This window comes from Chiloscyllium plagiosum, unplaced genomic scaffold (assembly GCF_037043375.1).
Source record: "Chiloscyllium plagiosum isolate Xiang-an unplaced genomic scaffold, Cpla_swu_hap1 HiC_scaffold_11, whole genome shotgun sequence".
NCBI classification, from domain to species: domain Eukaryota; kingdom Metazoa; phylum Chordata; class Chondrichthyes; order Orectolobiformes; family Hemiscylliidae; genus Chiloscyllium; species Chiloscyllium plagiosum.
The window spans coordinates 38,137,587-38,158,468 of NW_028270149.1; the positions used below are offsets into that span (position 1 = coordinate 38,137,587).

General features: G+C 40.1%; 1 protein-coding gene and 1 long non-coding RNA gene across 2 annotated transcripts in view; one reads left to right on the forward strand and one right to left on the reverse strand.

The window, feature by feature from the left end:
* The window catches only part of LOC122557302 (uncharacterized), a 32,100-nt gene extending 30,174 nt beyond the window's left edge, over positions 1–1,926 (forward strand). Inside the window, exon 4 of the long non-coding RNA XR_015758641.1 lies at positions 1,013–1,926. This is a non-coding gene — a long non-coding RNA (uncharacterized LOC122557302). The remainder of the gene's footprint in view (positions 1–1,012) is intronic.
* The window catches only part of arhgef9a (Cdc42 guanine nucleotide exchange factor 9a), a 328,420-nt gene that overhangs the window by 211,559 nt on the left and 95,979 nt on the right, over positions 1–20,882 (reverse strand). The window lies entirely within an intron of this gene.

Consider the following 20,882-nt stretch of genomic DNA (forward strand, 5'->3'; position numbering starts at 1 on the left):
TTTGTGCAGTATTATACCGAATGATTTTCATTCCTCACATTTTTAGTAAATAATTTCTGTCTTTATCTTAGCTCTGAGTTTTATGAACTTCCTTTCTCTATTAGACCAGGCCTGCTTCGGTTTTTAATTTATTCCACATCATCACTTTAATTAATGCATTGCGATGTCCCTTGGTCTGTAACCTCAGATTAATATTTTGTTTGTGATCCTTTACTTCCATTTCTCATGTCTCATGGTGTATGCGTGCTATGATGTTGATACTCAATATGAGCTGTAAGTATTTCTTTAACTTCTTGTTTTTCCATCCTGTACTCAGTGCACTTTTGCAGCAGAGTTAGAATGGCCTCAAACCTAGGGATTTTTTTTGTTTTTTTGAGAGAAATGAAGACAGAGAACTGTTACCAATGTCAGCTAAGGTGAGTTGGGTGGGCCATAATTTAGGGAGAATAGGGTGACTTGGGGTTGGTGGGACTGTGAGTAAAAAGAAATGGTTGTTTTGATTGACAGTGAAAAAAACAAGTGAAGCCAAAACAAAATAAATGGTACAGGTAGAGGGCTCAGGGGAGGAAAAGAATGTGTTAATAAAGAATACATATGAATTAATGAAACGAAGATCACAATTTTCCAATTGGTGAAAATAGGCACAAAACAGATTAATGATTCATTGATGTTTTTACATTTCAGTATAAATTCAAATTCGGTCATACAGAGTTGCTCTTTAGTACAAAACTTAACTGTTCTTGAAAAGAAAGACATTTTGCTAAAACTTTTCACTTTGCCCTCAGAACAAATACAGGGATACTAACCATGAAGCAATCGCATCAACTTATATTACAGGAGAAAAGGGATCTGACTTGACAAGCCAACTTTACAGATGTTCCAAGATGGTGGCAGAATAGAAGAGCTGAGGCAGGGGCTAATTCACTCTCGTCAGCTTTCCGCCTCTTTCTTTCTTTTTACTTTTACTTTTTTTCATTTATCTTCTTTTATCTTTGTTTTCTTTTATTTAAAGCCTGGACAGTGGTGGGTGAAGGAGGCAGCATCCGGAGACAGCGGCAGCACTACCAGGCTGAGCCAGACATTTACTGCACCCCAGCCTGGGATCTCCCATCAAGCGAGGAGCAGCTCTTGAGCCGAGGCTCCAGATCCACAGCTAAGCCCAGGCACCTGAAGGGGTGGAAGCATCATTGACAGGGACAGATAGCATCTGGAGGAGCGTCGGATGGGAGCAGGACACTTCTTCCGTCCCAAGGATGAGGTGGCTTCCAGCAGCCTGGCATGCCAACTCAGCCTGACATGGCAGTCTTCTTCAGCAGAAGCTTCCAGCCCAATATTCCTGTGGACTGGCGTGGAGGTCTCATCCCAGAGTGTTTTAGATTAGATTACATTACAGTGTGGAAACAGGCCCTTCGGCCCAACAAGTCCACACCGACCCGCCGAAGCGTAACCCACCCATACCCTTACCCCTACATTTACCCCTTACCTAACACTACGGGCAATTTAGTATGGCCAATTCACCTGACCTGCACATCTTTTGGACTGGGGGAGGAAACCGGAGCACCTGGAGGAAACCCAGGCAGACACGGGGAGAACGTGCAAACTCCACACAGTCAGTCGCCTGAGGCGGGAATTGAACCCGGGTCTCTGGCGCTGTGAGGCAACAGTGCTAACCAATGTGCCACCGTGCCAATGTGCCACTGTTCCGACGTGACATTCTCAATGCAGAATGGTGGTCTCATCCCGGCTCCATCTTCAGGGCATTTCATCATTCCTTGATCAGCTTTCCCTGCTCCCAGGAGCTGTTAATTGAACTATGATGAACTTTGTCTTTATTTGAATTATTATGTGTGACATCTGTCATTAATATAGATGGCATGGTGCAGCGACTTATAAAACTTTCCCCTGTATTTTTCATGTAAAAGTATATGAGGCAATAAATTTCTATTCTATTTCAATCTATTCTACTCTGTTTAAATCTTACTTTGGTTGGGTCAGACATTGCCTTGGAGAAAACATTGAATAACCATGGCTTCTCCAAGCTCTAGAATGATTCAAAAATGTTCATGGTTTGAAAAAATTATTTTTATTTGCAGAGAATGGATTTCTGAATATGAATATATGTTGCTTCTAGCAAGTGGAAATGAACTATTTTGTGAGCTTGATTGATTATCTTAAAGTGGCCATCTGTGTAGCTATTAGCACACTTGTAATTGTTCAGTAAGTGCTGCCCACTCACAATATCACATATAACAGTAAACATTTTATTTTGGATTTTGCAAGTGGCAGCTGCTTGGGTATGGTCTGCACTCTGCCTAATTTGAACAACTGAAGGAACATGCTGATTGATTTGTTAAGCTAATCATTGAGATGTACATTATAATGACACTGAAGTTTTAGCAGCCTGTCTCTCTGTTAACAATATTCACTTTTTTAATAACCTAATCAATGCATAAATAAGAATGACAGACTGTTTGGCTAGTAGCAATTAATTCATTCAGAAAGAACCTATAGCTTCCCCATTACAACATTCAGCTGTTTGTTTTTTAAATGCTCCATTATAAAGGAAAATGTTGAAAGGGAGAGTGCAAGCCAACCATTTGTGCAGAAATTCTCTACGGCTCATACAGCAGGAAGAGAAAATCTAACTGTTCTAATTTTACAACATTGCAAGCCTTCCAAATTATTGTCATTTAAGTCATATTGTGGAGAGGGAAACTTAAAACACCAATGATAACGTCACAGCAATTAGGTTAGCACATTCCATGTGAATTCACAGATTTGGAAAGGGAAAACCTTTTCCAATTTTAATTGCTTTTTCACAAGTTGCTGTGGCCACCTTTCTGGAGTGCAAGTATTAGAAATTAAGGTAAATGAATTTGTGATTTGATCCTTGCAGCTGATATAAAAATGGTTCATGTTAAGCATATTGGGTTTTATTGTAAAATGTACCATTTTAAAGTACCTAACAGTTCTTTTTGGATTCGGCAACAAGGCTGCGTCACAAATCTGCACATCAATAGAAATGAGTGTCACAGCACAGGCTGCACAAGGAAGACCCCTGTTGAGTTTTAGTAACTGTCTATTTTTAGATCAACAGAAACACATCTTTTTCAGAACATTTGCAATTCCAATTCGATTCAGATTGCCTTTAAAGGCAAAAATCTAAAACAAACCTTGTCTGTTCTCAATGTGGTTTGAATTTCTGAGGTTAAATGATGAGATTTATTTTGTAAATACTTCCGATGCTAAGCATTGATACACGTCTCTTCCACATCTTATGCTTAAGGTGGGTCACATAAATTTCATAGTTCATTTCTAAATAATGATACTGTGGATAAACACATTGCATCCCATAACACAACTCTGATCAAAGAGAAAGATTTCACATTCAGTTTGAAAGTTATTTCAATCTATCTTGCACAGTAGTTACTGCAATTGATGTCTGATGAGAAGGCAAAAAGATAACCAGGATTCATGATTATTTTCAACTGGTATTTTCTGAAAGTGTGATTCCAAGACAGTGGGTAAAAATGCACAATTGTTTGCTGCATCACCTCCCACCTGCACTTACCCCCCTTCCAATGATTTATCGTTTTCTGAGAATAGACTCCCTGTCTATTCTAACATTCAAAAAATTGGCATTTTGATAAGGTTCTAAAGGACTTCTAATATCATAACTAATACTCCAGTAATAATACTATCAGGCACCATGGACCCAATTAAAACCAAGAAAGTCATCCACCAACTAGAAAAGACAGTGGAAGAAGGCGGCACCATTTTCTTGCAAATTATGTTGATATCCAGACTGAGAAAAAAAGAGAATAGCCCAGGTGAAATTTATTGTTAGGTTTGTCTGAGCACAGGACTGCCTGCTATTGTCAGCTTGCGCCTAAGTAAGGTAACTACTGCTCAAAACATGAGGTCAGATGATTAACATAAACTGAAAGTACTCAATGTGTTTTTTCAATCAGTTATGTGACTTGAGTGACCAGCACTTATTGCTTATTCTTAACTGACCTTGAGAAGAGGTTGGTGAACTGAATTTTTAAACTATTGCAATCCATTTGCTATAGATAGACCCATAATGCCATTAGGAAGGGAGTTCCAAGATACTGACCTCGTGACATCGAAGGACCAGCAATATATTTTCAAATGGGATGATGAGTGGCTGGAGGGGATCTTGTAAGTGGGGTTTTGCCCTAAATCTACAGCCTTGACCTTCTATATGTTAGTGTAACAGGCTTGGAACATTCTGTCCAAGGATCCTTGGTGAATTTCTGCAGTGCATTCGGTAGTTGATACACAGAGCTGCTACTGAGCTCCAGTGGTTGAAGGAGTGAGTGTGGGTGTGATGCCAATCAAGAGGTTGCTTTGTCCTGGATGATGTCAAGTCCCTGGAGTGTTATTGGAACTGCATCTATCTAGGCAAATGGAAAGGATTTCATCACACTCTTGACACATGTTTTGTCAGTGGTGGACAGGCTTTGGGGAGTCAGGAGGTGAGTTACTCACCATAGGATTTCTAGCCTCTGACCTTCTCTTGTAGCCACGGTATTTATATGGCTGGTCCAGCTCAGTTTCTGGCAAATGTTGACAGTGGGGGATTGAGCGTTAGTAATGCTATTGATTGTCAAGGAGCAAGTGTAATGAATGACACATTGAAAGTTCGTTGAAGCTTATTGGCAGCACAATTTCCTTGACCAGCAGGAACCAACATCAATAAAAGTGAAACAAGAAAGCAAATCATACCAAAATGGAGGAGTTTGTGGCAGTAACTAAAATTTGGACATGAAAGTTAATTTCAGAGAAGACTTTTAAAAGAGGCCAAACACATTTCTGGAATGGGATTCCAGGCAGTGGAGCTGCTGTGGCTTCAGGATCTACCATGAACATATGAATTGGTTAGGCTAATGAGAAGAGAAAGCAGGAGTTAGAAGACCAGAATATGCACAAAAGTGAAATAAAAAACGAGTAGAAAGATTATGGTGAGATGTGAAAACAAGGATAAGAATTTTGAAATTTGGACACTGAAATACAAGAATGTACAGCAACAAAATAATAAGTGTTTGGTCAACTTAGAGTTCACAGAGAGTTAGAGATAAGAGTCCAGCATTGTAAGTTTTAGAATACTTGGATTTTACACTTCGAAGTTCCAACATAAACAATCCAAAAAAAGATTTGTCATTCTGTTTAAGTTACTGTTCTGCTTCACAGTACTGATAGCATGAAAAGACAAATCATACAGAACATTTTATAAGGGGTTTTAGACAACAAAGGATGTCATGCAATTTGTTGTTTCTCAGGGCAGTCAGAATCCAACAGATACCACTAAACCAGTCAGCGCACAAATGTCTCATCTTTTTTCAAAACCTCATGCACAGGATGTACGTGTAACTGGTTAGGCCACCATTTTCTGTCCATTATTCGATGTTGTGAAGAATGTGGGCGTGAGTTGCATCTTGTACCATTGCAGTCCATATGTTGTAGATGCACCACTGTGCTGTTAGCAAGAGAGTTCCACAAATTTAACCAAGTGAAAGGGACAGAACAGTGATATAATTCTAAGTTAGGCTGGTAAATATCTTGAAGGTGATAGTGTTCCCATGTATTTGCTACCCTTGTCCTTCTAAGTGTTGGAGATTGTGTGTTGAAAGGTACTGTCAAAAGAGACTTGGTGATTGTTGTGATATACAGTGTTGTCACTGTACATTGGTGGTAGAGGGAATGAATGATGAAGGTGTCAAATGGGATCACAATCAAGTAGTCTGCTATGTTTAGATTAGGTTCCCTACAGTGTGGAAACAGGCCCTTCGGCCCAACCAGTCCACACCGACCATAAACCCACCCAGACCCATTTCCCATACATCTAACACTATGGGCAATTTAGCATGGCCAATTCACCTGACCTGCACATCTTTGGACTGTGGGAGGAAACCGGAGCACCCAGAGGAAATGCACGCAGACATGGGAAGAATGTGCAAACTCCACACAGACAGTTGCCCAATGCTGGAATCGAACCTGGGTCCCTGGTGCTGTGAGGCAGTAGTGCTAACCACTGAACCACCATGCCAACAAGCTGGGGCTGTCCTAAAGGACATAGTTGGAGGACAGGGCCTATGTCCTGAATTGTGCTGAGCTTCTTGAGTGTTGTTACAGCTACACTCATTAAGGCAAGTAAAGAATATTCTATCCCAATTCTGATTTGCACCACGTAGCTGATGGACAGATGTTGAGGAGGTTTACAATGTCATAATATTTAAAGCTATAGGCCTCATTCCCATTAGGTCCAGTTTGGCTTGTGGCTCTGGATGACATGGTTACTCGATAAAACATTGCTTTGATGTGAAGGTCAGTCAGCTTCTATTCCACCCTTGAGTCTTGTACTTTTGTCCATGTTTAGACCAAGGTTGCATTGAGGTCTGGAGTTGACAGGGTAAAGCAGAGAATGAATGAGCAGGTTATGTTTGAGTATGTACCACTTGATATTGTAGTGTGAGGGCTTCAGGACCTTGGAGTAATCTTGTGATGATGTCACTGAGCATATCATTTAGTATAAATAACACAGTATGAACAAATTTAGAACACATTACCCTGGAATTTACACCATCTTAAACTATGCTTGAATGAGTGAGTCTTGAGAGCACCCGGATATAAACAGGAGGATGAAAGATTAGTCCTTACCTAAGATATCTACAAGATCAAAGCCTGATATATCTGATTACTATGTATATCAGCATTTAGTGTTAATGTATAATAAATAGTATTACTTTGAAGTCTTAGCCTGAAGACAATTCATGACTTGCCTTCTCTTCAACCAGTCTGTCTTTGACCCAAGCTCATTGTAAGGTATCAAAACACGTTAAACAAGATAACACCTGCAATTGCTTTACTAGTGTTGAGAATTGACTAATGGGGTAGCAATTGTCAAATGAATTCATTTTTTTTGTGGACACGACAAACTTCTGGGCAATTTTCCACATTGCTGGGTAGATGCCAGTGTTGTAATTGTGTTGGAACAGCTTGGCTTGGAGCATGGCTAGATTTGGAATGCAACTTCTCAATACAACTGCCAGAATGTTGCTGATGCTCATAGTCTTTGAAGTATCCAGTGTCTTCAGACTTTTCTTAATGCCATGCAGAATGATTCAAATTAGATATGGGCTGATATCTATAATACAGGAGGAGTTCAGGAGGAGGCCAAGAAAGATTGTCCATTCAGCATTTCTGACTTTATTATTGCAAATATTTCAGCCTTGTCTTTTGTACGGATGTGCTGGGCTCCCTCATCATTGAGGGTGGGGATGTTTGTGGATTCTGATGAGTAGGTTAATTCTCCATCACCATTCACCTCTGATTTGACAGGAATGCGGAGCTTAGACCTGATCTGTTGGATGTGGAATTGTTTAGTTTTGGTTATCATTTGCTACTTACGCTGCTTGGTATGTGAGTAGCTGTGTGGTAGTATCATCATGTTAATAACTCATTCTTAGGTGTGGCTGGTGCTAGTCCTAACATATTCTACAAGTAATTTGGACATACCTTATTTGAACTGGGGTAGATCCCCTTCTTTTTTGCTAAAAAAGAGAAAAAGATATGCCGGACCATAAGCTTATAGGTTGTGATTACATATAACTCTGCTGCTGATGAACCACAGCAAATCATGGATTCACTGTCTTGTGTTGTTAGATCTGCTTAAATTCATCCTATGCAGCATGGTGGTAATGCTGACACAATATGAAGTAAGATATCTCAAACTTGAAAACAAAACTTCATTTCCACAGGGCTGTGCAGTGATTGTTCCTATTGATAATGGCAAGAGCAAATGCATCTGCTACATATAGATCGGTGGGGACAATGTCAAGTATAGTTTTCACTGTTGTTAATTCCTGTCACACTTGCCATAGGCCCTGTCCTCCAGCTATGTCCTTTAGGATAACACCAATCGTGGTACTACCAAACCATCTTTAGGGATGGTTATTGAAATCCTCCATCTTAACCACAGTCTATGCCTTTACCATCCTGATGCTCAACATGGTGTACCAATTCATCAGATGAGCTTGTATATGTGGTAGGGTGGGGAATGAATTAGGTGGAAATCAACAGCAATTTTCTGTGGTGGTATTTGACCCATTAACGCTATGAATTCATTGGGTCTGGTATCAATGTCGAGGGCTGCCAAGACTACAACCTTTCAACTGTATACAACCACGCCAGTGGGACAGGAAATGCCCAGAGATGGTGCTGTTAGTATTTGTGACATTGCCTGTCATTTGCTATTGCTTGGCGAGTCTGTGGGACAATTCTCCCAATTTTGACACAAGCCCTCAGACATTAGGAGGCAGCTTTCTGTCAGGTGAACAGGGTTGTGTGTGCTGTATCTACCTTCCTTCCTTTAGTCAGGTTTTATAACAGCTAAGTGACTTGCTGGGTCATTTCAGAGGACACTGACATATCAATCATATTGCTGTGAACCTGAAAGTATGTGTAGGCCAGGTCAGGTGAGAGTTGCTGATTTTCCTTCATTAGTGAATCAGATGGGTTTTTATGACAATCATCAATGATTTAATTGTCATTGTTAGAATAAGTTTTAACTTCACTATGCCACTGCTTCCCTTAATCATAATAATGATGGCAGATAACCTACAAGATGCAGTAATTTACCAGAACTAATTAAAAGCTTGGTATCAGTTCTTCCCATCGGAGAACAAAGTTACAATTAGTGGCAAATATAAGATGGATGGGTCCAGCTCCAACAGCATTCAAGAAGCTTGACACGATCCAGGCAAAGCAGCGTGCTTGATTGGCATTATATCCGCAAACATCCACTCCCTCCACCACTGATGCTCAGTAGCAGCAGTATGCACTATCTGCAAGATACACTGCAGGAATTCACCAAAGATCCTTAGGCAGCACCTTCCAAATCCTCGACCACTTTCGTTTGGAAGGACTAGGGTAGCAGATTCATGGGAACCACTTGCAAGTTCACATCTAAGACACTCACCATCCTGACTTGAAAATATATCATTGTTCCTTCACTGTTGCTGGGTCAAAATTCTGGAATTCCCTCCCTACAGACATGGGGGGGGGGGGGGGGGTCAACATTCAGGACATGGATTGTAGTGATTCAAGAAGGCAGCCCACCAACACTTCTCAAGGGCATCTAATTGGGCAACAAATACAGCGAATATGTTGATGATTGATGATTAAACCTTACACAATGGGCTGAAGGACCTTTTAGTGTGTTGCCAAAACTCTATGATATCCAGACGGAACACATCAGGCAAGATATTCTTGGATTCAGAGATTAGGAATGCTTCCAAGTTCTGATCCCATTCCTGGATTGAGGTGGGGGAGGGTACCTAGCCCCAATTTCCATTCAGACACTCCTTTCATTGGCTTGAAATGAGATTGCCATCTGATTAAGTACATCATGAGTGGGCTCTGAAACAGGACAGGACATTGAATCAGCTTGACAGGACCTCTTGGCTACAGTTGGGATTAAAATAATTAAGGGAGAAGCTGTTTTGAAATGGAGACACCCTTTTTTCAACATCTTTACTGCTAGATTGAAGAAACTGGATTTTGTAGGTCATCACTGTTGGAAGAGGAAATCTGCATTCTGTGGGCAGCACAGCAGGCAAGGCCACTAGTGGTTTTGGTTTCCTGGTCTGGCACTGTGTGACCATCTCCAGGCATTTAAATTGGCTTCTGCTGCCTAGAGGAACCTGGATATTGACTGCAAATACCCAGTCACTTTATTTTAGCTGGCCTTTAATGTACTTCCAAGCAGTTAGCTTTGCTGTGCCTCCATTTCATCTCCACAAAAAGATCCAGGGACACTTTGGAGCCAAAGAATTGGCATGCAGGGTAGCAAAGCTATTCTCAGCATGTGCTTATCTCTAGTCAGAATCCCCAGGAGGGTTGAAACTCTAACCTTTATGAAAAACTGGACAATGGTTTAAATTCACTTTTAACAAATTGTAATATTGAAAATATGCACTTACTTGACACTCTAAAATTCATATCAATTCTAATTGTTTTAATATCTCACATCTAGTATGCAGTATATGTTTAAGAGACGATTTCCTATTATCATTGCTGTATCATGACATGTGACCCATTGATACAAAGATCTCAACCTTCATCTTACAGGGATCACCTGGAGCATGATATGCTGAAGGGAGAAAGCAATAGTTAGGTGAATTATTCATCTCTAGTCTTGACATAGTAGTGCCTGTCCTTGCAATATATGTAGGAGCTGTTGAAAAGGTATCTTCAATTGTTCAGTATTGCATTATCCATGTTTTGTTCTTATGTTATGGGAATTAACAAAAGCATTTCCTTATCAGGTAAAAATACCACTCTGAAGGTAAAAAGCCCATCATTGCATCTAAACAAATCTTGAAGACAGAGCAAATCAGTTGTGATTCAAGAAAAGATGCACCATGATCAATTGTGCTTCATATGATTGTATAGTGTGAAAGAAACGTGATGTGGTATCATGATTTAGAAAAGGTATTAGATTGAAGGATTTCTAACTTAGACAGGGACGATGAGTAAGGACTGAGTACTGTTAGCAAGATGATCTTCCAGGCAGATATATAGGCGGTTGTAAAAATGTTATGCATTATGACTTACTGTAGAGGCTGGGAAAGACACAGACATAATTGGTAACAGGAAGGACCAATGAGGGAATTAGTAGAAAGCATCTGTTGAATGTATCTTAAAACTATTTAAAGTCCTTGTGTTATGATCTCTCAGGTTCCTTAGTAACATCCTTTAGCCGTTTCTCAGCAACTCTTGTTCCAACACTTCCATGGTGCCCCTTGTTAAACTGCACAATTATTGGGAATGCAGCAGCTTCACACAGTGTGAGTCATAAACCAACACATCAACAGGTTTCTCTGATATCTGGGAATTCAGACCTTAGTTTGCTAAGCACCTACAAATATTGGCAACAGGGAAGATTACTATACAGTGAAGACATCATGGCAGTTGTTATGGAAACCTGTATTCTACCTCTATTTTGTGTAGATAGTACCACACAATGAATATTAATGAACTGAGAGGGTTTAAGAATCAGGTACGAGGCACTCCAGTATGTTGTTTCTACAGGGCTATTGGGTAACCTGAAAGATCTCTTGGAGTTTTGAGAAAACTGCCATTCTAAAAAGATGCATGAGTCTCTTCTATTACCCCCTGAAGTCAATGAGAAAGATGATGTGCCTGTCTGCGTTGGAAAACAGAATGTTATACACTTAGTGCAGCAAATCATTACAGTCTGGTAGATGTTATTAGTGTCCTTGAAAAAGATTTAGGATAACAGGTAACCATCAACTTCGCTGATGTTAACTGAACCTTTGAGGCAGGCGGTGTTTCTAGTGAACTGGAGCCTAAGAAAGAATTGTTTTTCTTTTGTGTTCGATTGCTTTGCGGCCAATTTATTTGGTTCACAGTGAGTTAGAAGTCTCCTTCAGCAATTATGATTAGGTTAGATTCCCTACAGTGTGGAAACAGGCCCTTCGGCCCAACAAGTCCACACCGACCCTCCGAAGAGAAACCCACCCAGACCCATTTCCTTCTAACTAAAGCACCTAACACAATGGGCAATTTAGAATGGCCAATTCACCCCTCCTGCATGTCTTTGGACTGTGGGAGGAAACCGGAGCACCCGGAGGAAACCCATGCAGACACGGGGAGAATGTGCAAACTCCACACAGACAGCCACCCAAGGCTGGAATCGAACCTGGGTCCCTGGTGCTGTGAGGCAGCAGTGCTAACCACTGAGCCACTGTGCCACCCAATTATGCCATATTTTTCCTAGTTTCTTCTCCTTTTGTTTCTTCTTTCAATGAGCACATGTAAAACAAGTTTCCAAACAGGACATCCTTTGTGCTAAAGGTGATTTGTGACAGTCTAAAATTACAGGGATTGCATCCCAGCTCTCCTTAAAATTTCTTGGTCACAATACAGATCAATTTAGTGAGAACATATTTAGAAATGTTGGCATATAGAAAGCAATATGGCACTCTAAATCCATGTTTACATTTGCATCTTTTAAATATAGTACATTTCAGAGTCAAACCAGCAATTGCAAACATCTACATTTTACGAATATTGTACGGGCAAGCCAGCTGGATAAACTGCTGCTAATGATGAAGTTTGTCTGTCAGTGTAGGAAACTGCATTGTCTAATGTTTTAGAAGAAACCCATTTACTGGTCTAAATACAAAATCTCATTGCACTTAACAAGTTATGTTTATTTACATGTTTGCAACTAGCCATGGACTACACTAATATGGCAAACATCGTTACAAGAAGCAGAATTATTGGGGACATTTAAGCGACTGCTGGGCATGCACATGGATAGCAATGAGTTGAGGGGTGCATAGGTTAAGTTATTATATTTTACATTAGGATTAAATCTCGGCACAGAACATCGTGGGCCAAAAGGCCTGTTCTGTGCTGTACTTTTCTATGTTCTATGTTCTAAACTTTGAGGAGGATCGGATGGCAGGGGACTTCAATGAATTTCACTGGAGTTAGGATTGTTAAAGATTAATTTAACATAGCCTCGAATGCCTGTGCCCTGCCTGATCTTGGATTACAAAGGCATATCATAGGTAAAGTTCTTCCCATTCCTGTCTTTACTCCGTTGCACAAGAAATAAGTAAAATTAGACATTGGGCAGAGGAGAATAGGCCCAGTTTCAGGCAGACGTCCCCAGTTTTCCTCACTTACAAAAATATATGTATTACAAAACATAGACAGACATTCAGGGCTGAATTTTCAGGCTTCAGCAAGAGAGCAGAGAAGCCTGTGACCCAGAAATACTAGTGCCATTAATGCGCCGGTTTCCTGATCTCATTCTGAGAACAACGCATTTTTGCTGAGGCAGAATTACAGCCTGCAGAGCTACCTGTCTCCACAAGGCAACAGCTTATTAAGCGCCTGTTAACCACAGGGAATGAAGGCCAATTGGATTTTCCAGTCATCCTCGAGGTTCTTGACCTGATAGGTACAGTTCAATTGTCTGGAGGTGGGTATTGGATGTTGACATGCCACCTTAATTACATACCCCTCATTATAGCCAGGTACTACTCTGAAGCTGAAAGGTTTCTGATCAGCCCACCAGGTTGAGAATCAGCCATTGCCTTTGAATGGATAGGGAGCCTGTCTCCATTCCAATCAAATGGCATTCCAATTAAAATCCCAATTAGACTGCCTTTTCACCTCCTCTGGGAACAAGCAACCCTCAGTGTAGCAGATTCCCACCTAGTTTCCTGAATTATGTTTCTCAAATTTATAATAGAAAATCTATTTCAGCATCTTTACTTCAAAGGTAGTAAGGGGAAAAGAATAAAATTGTTTTTTTTCCACTAAGGTTTTCATTTGTGACTGGAGATCAGTTGGAAACATGATTATGTACATAAGGTATCTCCCAAAGGTACAATGGTGAATCAGGAAAACGCCAAAGGAAATTCCCAATAAGGGATTTTGAAAAGAGTTGGAGTTGTGAGATTAATCTTAACCACAACTCATGGGTCCACCTGGTAGGTCTGTTAACACCATCTTCTTTCCTGATAGGAATTTACAGAGCCTGCAGGTCTAGTGTGGTAGAGGAAAAGAAGCTGTTAGCCTATCTAGAGGAAACACTTGGCAGAAACAGGATGCAGTTGCAAGTTAAATTGATATAATAAAAATTGTTACTGAGATGATAAGGAACACCTGGATGTTAGGGATTTGATCCAAAGCTGTTCCCTTGCTCAAGTTCATATAACATAATCATATTAATGGATGCCTAATGCATTAATGCACTCCTCAGCATTAACTCTTTCAAACTCTTACATCCTTGTACTTTCCACCTGCTACATGTTGCATAAGGATTTCACAAATCGCATGGAAGATGGAGAATTTATCAGTTAGGATGGTTTTCCTTCTGAAAAATGCCATTGAACTCCAAAAAAAAAGTCATTGAAAGTGACTGTGCCTGATTCCTCTTTCTCGTATTCTACTATTAAATGTGGTAGAGATGGAACTGTCAAAAGTCATAAAAAGGAGGCATCAACATTTTTCATCCATTATATCATAAGGAGGTTTTGAGTTGCAATGATATGAGAAAATATGTAAGGTTGGGAAAAGAAAAGCTGTGTAGGATGTTATAGAAGTGTTGAGCACTACTTCAGTGTTGCAAACACAATCTGAGATAGATCACACGATTCATGTCATCCTCTAGGTTTCATAAAAATGTCTCACAAAGCAGTAGGTAGTATTGTCTTGTAAAACAATTGTTTTATTATTGTCAGAAAAAAATCCTAAAGAAATAGATCCACTTAATGAAAACAACAAAAATTGAAATGAGTGGGTTGGGAAAATTGTTCATCGGTGAGATCAGTCTTTATATGCATTATCTGTATGATAATGAGTCATCTTCACAGACGTACTCTGCAGCACAAGTGGTAACTCCTACAGATTTAATTTTCGCTGCTAGACAATGCAGTGTATGTGACACCACCCTGGGAAGATGAACTTTAGGTGATATTCTGAACATAGAATGTGCCGATTTCAAGGGTCAATTTAAGAAAATGATAAACATGAAATGGTAAAATATTTTCTCCACCAGTACATTTTTTTAAATCATTCAATTTGACTTTTTTTTTAACAAAATACATGTACAATTATTTGAGAATGCAGTATGTGTTAATTTTTGTTATGGTACTTTCTGCTTTGCAGCAATACTTGTTCAACTCTGGAGCAAAGTCCAGCTCTGAATGCTGCAGTATTAAATCTCCTTCAAGGAGCTTTGCCTGAGACTGGTTTATTATACAGTGCAATACCTGTGTGAAACCAAGCTTACAAAATGCTCACTTGTTCAGAACATCCTAGGCATTGACAAAGCTTAAGATGTCCTTTTCTAATGTTCTGAGCACAGGCCTGTACTTTGAAAGTATTAAAAATTTATTAGCCCGTCATGTAAAGGCATGGGCAGGAGCTCCCCCCTGGTGGCCGGAGGGTAAATTGCAATGGAAGTTACATGGAGCAGATTTCTCTTTCCACTCTGCAACTACTAGTCTCAAACCCAAAATAATTGCACTCTACAATAATATTGCTGAAATCTTCTGCAATTCAAGTAATGAGTGCTCCTGTGTGCATTCAAAAAGCTTAATATGTAGCAGTGCGATCTCCCATGCTTGGAATATATATCGGGAACCATGTCAGTTACAAAGAAATTGCTGTAATTTCCAAGCAAATAAAAAGATGAAGCAAAGTTGTAATGCTCTCTCTCAAAAAATTGCTATTTACAAAGTATAGATATTTACTCCAAAAAATGGTTCATTACCTTGATATAACAAAAAAACCCAAATGAAGTCAATTCCTGCATGTGGTTTTGTGCACTGAGGTTTCTTTCCAATCCAAATTCATCCAGAAAACAAGCAAAAAGAATACCTGCCTATCATTGTGTCACTAAACTCTATTGAATCTTCTCATGCAACTAAACAGCTATTTAGCTTGTGTAAATACTGAATATGTCATCTGTTCAGTTCCATAAACATTAGGTAAATTACCCAATGAAGACGTTAGGATAACCACAGACTGGCATCTGATATACGAGCAGGCAGGCATGTAATTCAAAGCAATTAGAAGCTCCAGAGGTGGGCTCATCTGTGAACACTGAATATGTCAATGGAAGGGCAAACAACAATATTTTATTTTGTCAATATAGGAAACCCAGCAGGTAAGACAGCACCTCTGGAGATAAGCATAATTAATAATTCAAATCTGGATGATCTTGCATCGGAATTGATGAAATGTGTTCTGATTAAAGATTATCTCAAACTGGAACTTAGAGCAAAACTTTCCATTCCCTTGAGCAGTGTGCACAATAGTGAGAAAATTGGGAATCAACAAGAATGGAAAAAATCTGATATTTGCTGTTGAGAAAACCTTTCCAGGAGAAGTAACCTGGCCTTTCTGAGGAGTCCTGCGGAAAGTGGAAAGCATAAATCTTGGATGCATTAATTGGATGGGGTTGCTGAGAGAATAATGACAGAGACAATTCAAGTAGAAGTGGCATGTTGAACAGTAAGGTGAGGCAGGGAGCCCTAGGAGGGATTTCACAATCCATGTTCATCTGGCTTCAAATAGGGACAATAGATGGTCACCAAGAGCATGTCAATTTACAAAGCCATAGGCTGAGGTGGTAAATTGACGATTGTAACATTTATACAAAGGAGATGAACAGAAATGTGTGTTGGGGGACAAAGAAAGGTCATTGAGAGCACAAGGAAAGCAATACAGAATGGAACGTGAAGTTTGGGGGCGGGGTTCATTGTGCCTTTCACTTGGAGCTTGCAAGTCACTCACGAGCACATAAAGCTGAAACATTACCATAGTCAATCCAACTCAACTGACGATAACAAGACAAAATGCTCCTCTGTGTGTAGAGTGGGTGGAGAAAGTTACTGTGCTTCTCTTCAGTGGCAGAATATAATTCTTTGAAATTGAGTCCCTACTAGGGGCAAGTGCATTAATCATGCATCTCCTGATTCTATAATGCCATCCATCTGGCATAAAATTGCATTTCATTGTAAGACCATTCCATTTGCAAGAATGAACATTAAAAATCAGCGTTAATCAGTCATGACCATTACATGGTTTGCCTAAATTGCCTCCTTGTCAGGTCAGTTAAGCAAATCTATTCAGCTGCCAACCTAAAAGTCTCACCTGTGTTTGCCATTTCTACATCACATTTCATACTATATATGAGAAGACAATAGTTTAGAACTGCCACATTTGCACACTGAACTATAAATATGTAAGAGATGCCTTTTTCGGTAAAGGGTGAATAAATGCTTGTATCACTCCCAGTGTGGCATTAGCACTTTAGTTCTGCAGAATTCATCTAGATAAGTTTATAATCTTTAGGGCTACTTACTGAAGCCTGACATTGACCATCTTGCAAAATTTTCATGTCAGTCTGGACATAGCAAGACATTTCATAGTATTTGATCTGAAGGCTCAGAAGAATTCTTACTGATATGTTATTCTATTTTCAATATTTCCTACAGAGTAATAGTTCATGCTGAGATGGACCTCGCAGCTTATGCTTTCCCTATGGCCTTGGTGCAGAAGTGAAGAAAATGATGAAAAAGACGAAAATGTCATCAGCGATCCCAACATGACCAGTGTGTTCCACAACAGTCTTCTTCTGCACAGTCTCCACAAAGAGAAGCAGTGGATGAAGATGCTCCAAGGAGATGGAAAGAAATGAACACACCTTTCATCTTCAGGCCTCATTGTCATTTTCTACTTTTAGAAAACAAATGCAGGCAATGACTAAGGACGTTCCAGGCCATCATCACCAAACTGCATTTGCTGGAGCTGCATGTGCTCAGGAAGATTTGGTGACCATCCCATCCCAATGGCCATTAAAATTACATCTACATTGAATGTTTACACTAGCAGCTAATTCCAAGGTGCAATTGGGTATCTGTGTGGGATCTTTCAATCTGCAATGCACAAAAGCATCCAGGATATAATTGATACCATTTTCTTAGACCACAGTGGTTTATATCCTTCTCCAAGATTTGGAGAGTTAAGCAGCCTGGGTAGTAGGATTCTTTAATATCTCTAGCTTCCTCCAGGTATAGAGCACAATAGACTGTATCAATATTGCTTTGAGAGTTATCTGCAGAGTCTGTCAAAAAAAAACGCCTCCCCTCTATCAAAGTTCGCTTTACTGTCACCACAGATGCCAGATCTTGGAGGTGAGTGCAAGAAGCTATCCTGAAATCTGGCATGATGTATACACACTGGAGAATTCACAGGTTCCTGCCTCCTTCCAAGGTATTCAGGTTGTACAGGAATGGCTGCTGGGAAACAAGGGCTACAGCCTCCATAATTGGCTGATTATACCTTTATGAAACCCCCAGAGTGATACACAACATAAATACAATATTGTGTGTGTTATCACCAGGGCCATAGTGGAACAGACCTTGGAACTCCTGGGATGAGGCTTGATGCCTGGACTATTCTGGCAGGGCCTTGCAGTATAACCCAGATATATGCCATGTCATTCAGGCATACTGTGCCCTTCATCAAATGGCCAATAAAGCATGGAAGTCCTAGATACTAAGGAAATGGAAGATTGACAACAATCTTCTAAAGATGAGAATGAGAATCAGGACGTTCACTGAGAAACACATCAAATAAAGCATTGTGGAGTTATGCACCATTGAGTGTGTGAAGGTAAATTGAAACCCATTTCCAGGAGTAATGAGCTAGGTTTGAACTTCTTTTCATTATGTAACTTTCTCTTGGTTATATATTAAGCAGTGTCTGGTCAATCCAAAATACATATTCAGTACTTGAACTTCTCAATTGTTTAATAAATATATTCAAATCCAAATGGATTTTATCCTGGTCACTTTGAATTAAAACAAATTGTTCATCAGACGTAGATATTACTGGTCCATCCTGAATTGCTGCTTGAACTAAATGGTTTGTTAAGGTAACTTTAGTGTAGATCTGAAATCGCATTTAGGCTAGACCACGCAAATACAGCATATTTCCTTCCTTATGGTATATTTAGTGAACCAAATAGGTTTTTACAATAATCAACAGTGGTTGCATGGTCACCATTAGGCTAGCATTTCATGATTCAAATTTCCCTTTTCCATGATGAGATTTGAGCTCACATCCCCAGACCATTTAGCCTGAGTCTCCATATTACAAGTCCAGGGATGAGTATTACTAGACCGCTATTCCAATACATTCCCAAGCAGAATAACCCCACTTTCAAATATTTACACAGAAAGGCCCCTTTGCCTGTCAGGTAGAAAGCAACAATCAGTGAAACAGAACTGATGAGCATGGCATTAATTTTAGATAGTTTTAAAATCTTCAGTCAGTATATGATATCTGAGTCTTGTGCAATCCAGACCTCATGATAAACAATGGTTTGGGAGCAATCCTGAGGCACTTCCTTTTCATCGTCCCACCATTGGTTAGCATATCAGTGTTTCACAATTCACGTTGACAGCTAAATTGTCCTGAAATCCTCATACATCCTATGAGACATTGTTCAACCAGAGAGAAGCAATGTCTTATGCAGTTTTTCTCGGCTTGCCACTGAGCTATGAGGAAGAGTGAACACATGAAATATCCATTCTATGCTACTCGGCCTTGAACAGCAAGACACTCCCTTGAAAAGCTGATAGAACAAAACGTTGCCTCTAGAGATGTGTGGAATCATTGATTCTGTGCTGTCATTCACAAGGTGGATAATTTCTGCAGAGCAGGCTCTATCACTATCTCTGCACATTGCCTGCTGCTTCAGTGTTGTCAACATTAAAGCATAATGTCTTGGCTATAGACACCAACATCATGATTCACAAATCCATAAGCTTAATTCCTTGGCTGTACAAAGTATTTATTTGCTGGTGGAAAGCAAACAATGATTGGTCATTACAACTTCTTTCATCCTTGAGATGATTAGGGGTTTAGATAGGGTTGACCATGAGAACCTTTTTCCATGTCTGGAGTCAGCTATTACGAGGGGGCATAGCTTTAAATTAAGGGGTGGTAGGTTTAGGACAGATGTTAGGGGTAGATTCTTTACTCAGCGAGTCGTGAGTTCATGGAATGCCCTGCCAGTAGCAGTGGTGGACTCTCCCTCTTTATGGGCATTTGAACGGGCATTGGATAGGCATATGGAGGATAGTGGGCTAGTGTAGGTTAGGTGGGCTTGGATCAGCGCAACTCTGAGGGCCAAATGGCCTGTACTGCGCTGTATTTTTCTATGTTCTACGTTCTATGTTCTATGTCTGAAGAGGCTGATCATCTCTCAAATGGATAAAGACTTCATCAGGTCTAACAGTGATTTTATGAGAGCAACTGAGCATATCTTTACAAAATTGCAAAGTTATTTATAATGATGGACCAACCGTGCATTTTTCTTCCCTGCCCTTCCACTATGTCTAAAAATAGTCCTGACATCTGCAGCTGCAGTACAGGAAGCCTACTCTGTAATTTGCCTGAAAGACATGTCTTGTCATTCCAGGGATGCTTAAGCCTTGAAGATTCCAGGTCTGCTCAGAATATTCTGCCTAAACACACACTCCTTGACATGAACATTTGCAGCTTTGTGATCACAGATAAGGGGAGGTGGAGAGGCTGGGCACTCTGGAGAGGAAGGTTAGATGTGTGACATATCGACACTCTGGGTGATTATGGGCACCACGCTATCACCCTGAGAAGAAATAGTACGTGAAATGAGGTCCTTGTCTTGCATTGATGCTGAACGCCTATTGATAGCATGATGGAGTACAGGTCCATGCACATATGTAGCAGACTCTGAATGTGTTGGGTCAGGACCTCCATTGCCGTGTGCCACCTTTTGTGTGGTGATGCAGACAGATACAGTCTTGCCATCATACTCAGCAAATTACTCAATTTCAAGTTTATCTGCTCTTCTTTTGGAAATTTTCATGTGATGAATTCAGATCATAGCAGCTCACTCACTACATTAAGAAAGAAGTATCTGATTGACATTTTCCCTGTTGTAAATCAGAGTAGCAGGGCCAGTTTTAGCAGTCATACCACTTCTGTAATTAATACCAGCTAACTTTACAGTCACAGAACTAGATCTAGCTCATTCCCAACATGGGTGCCAAAGAGGCCAGTTGTATAATTATTAAGCTGAAGAGTGGAAGATTGCATTAGAAAAGGCAATATGGGCCACAGCTGGCCAGCCAACATGGATCTAACTCGAACAAACACTTGCCAAAACTGGGAAAATTCAGCTCATTAATTCTATTTTTCTCCACAGAGGCTGCCTGATGACCTGAGTATTTTCAGCATTTCTTATGTTTTAAGAATCA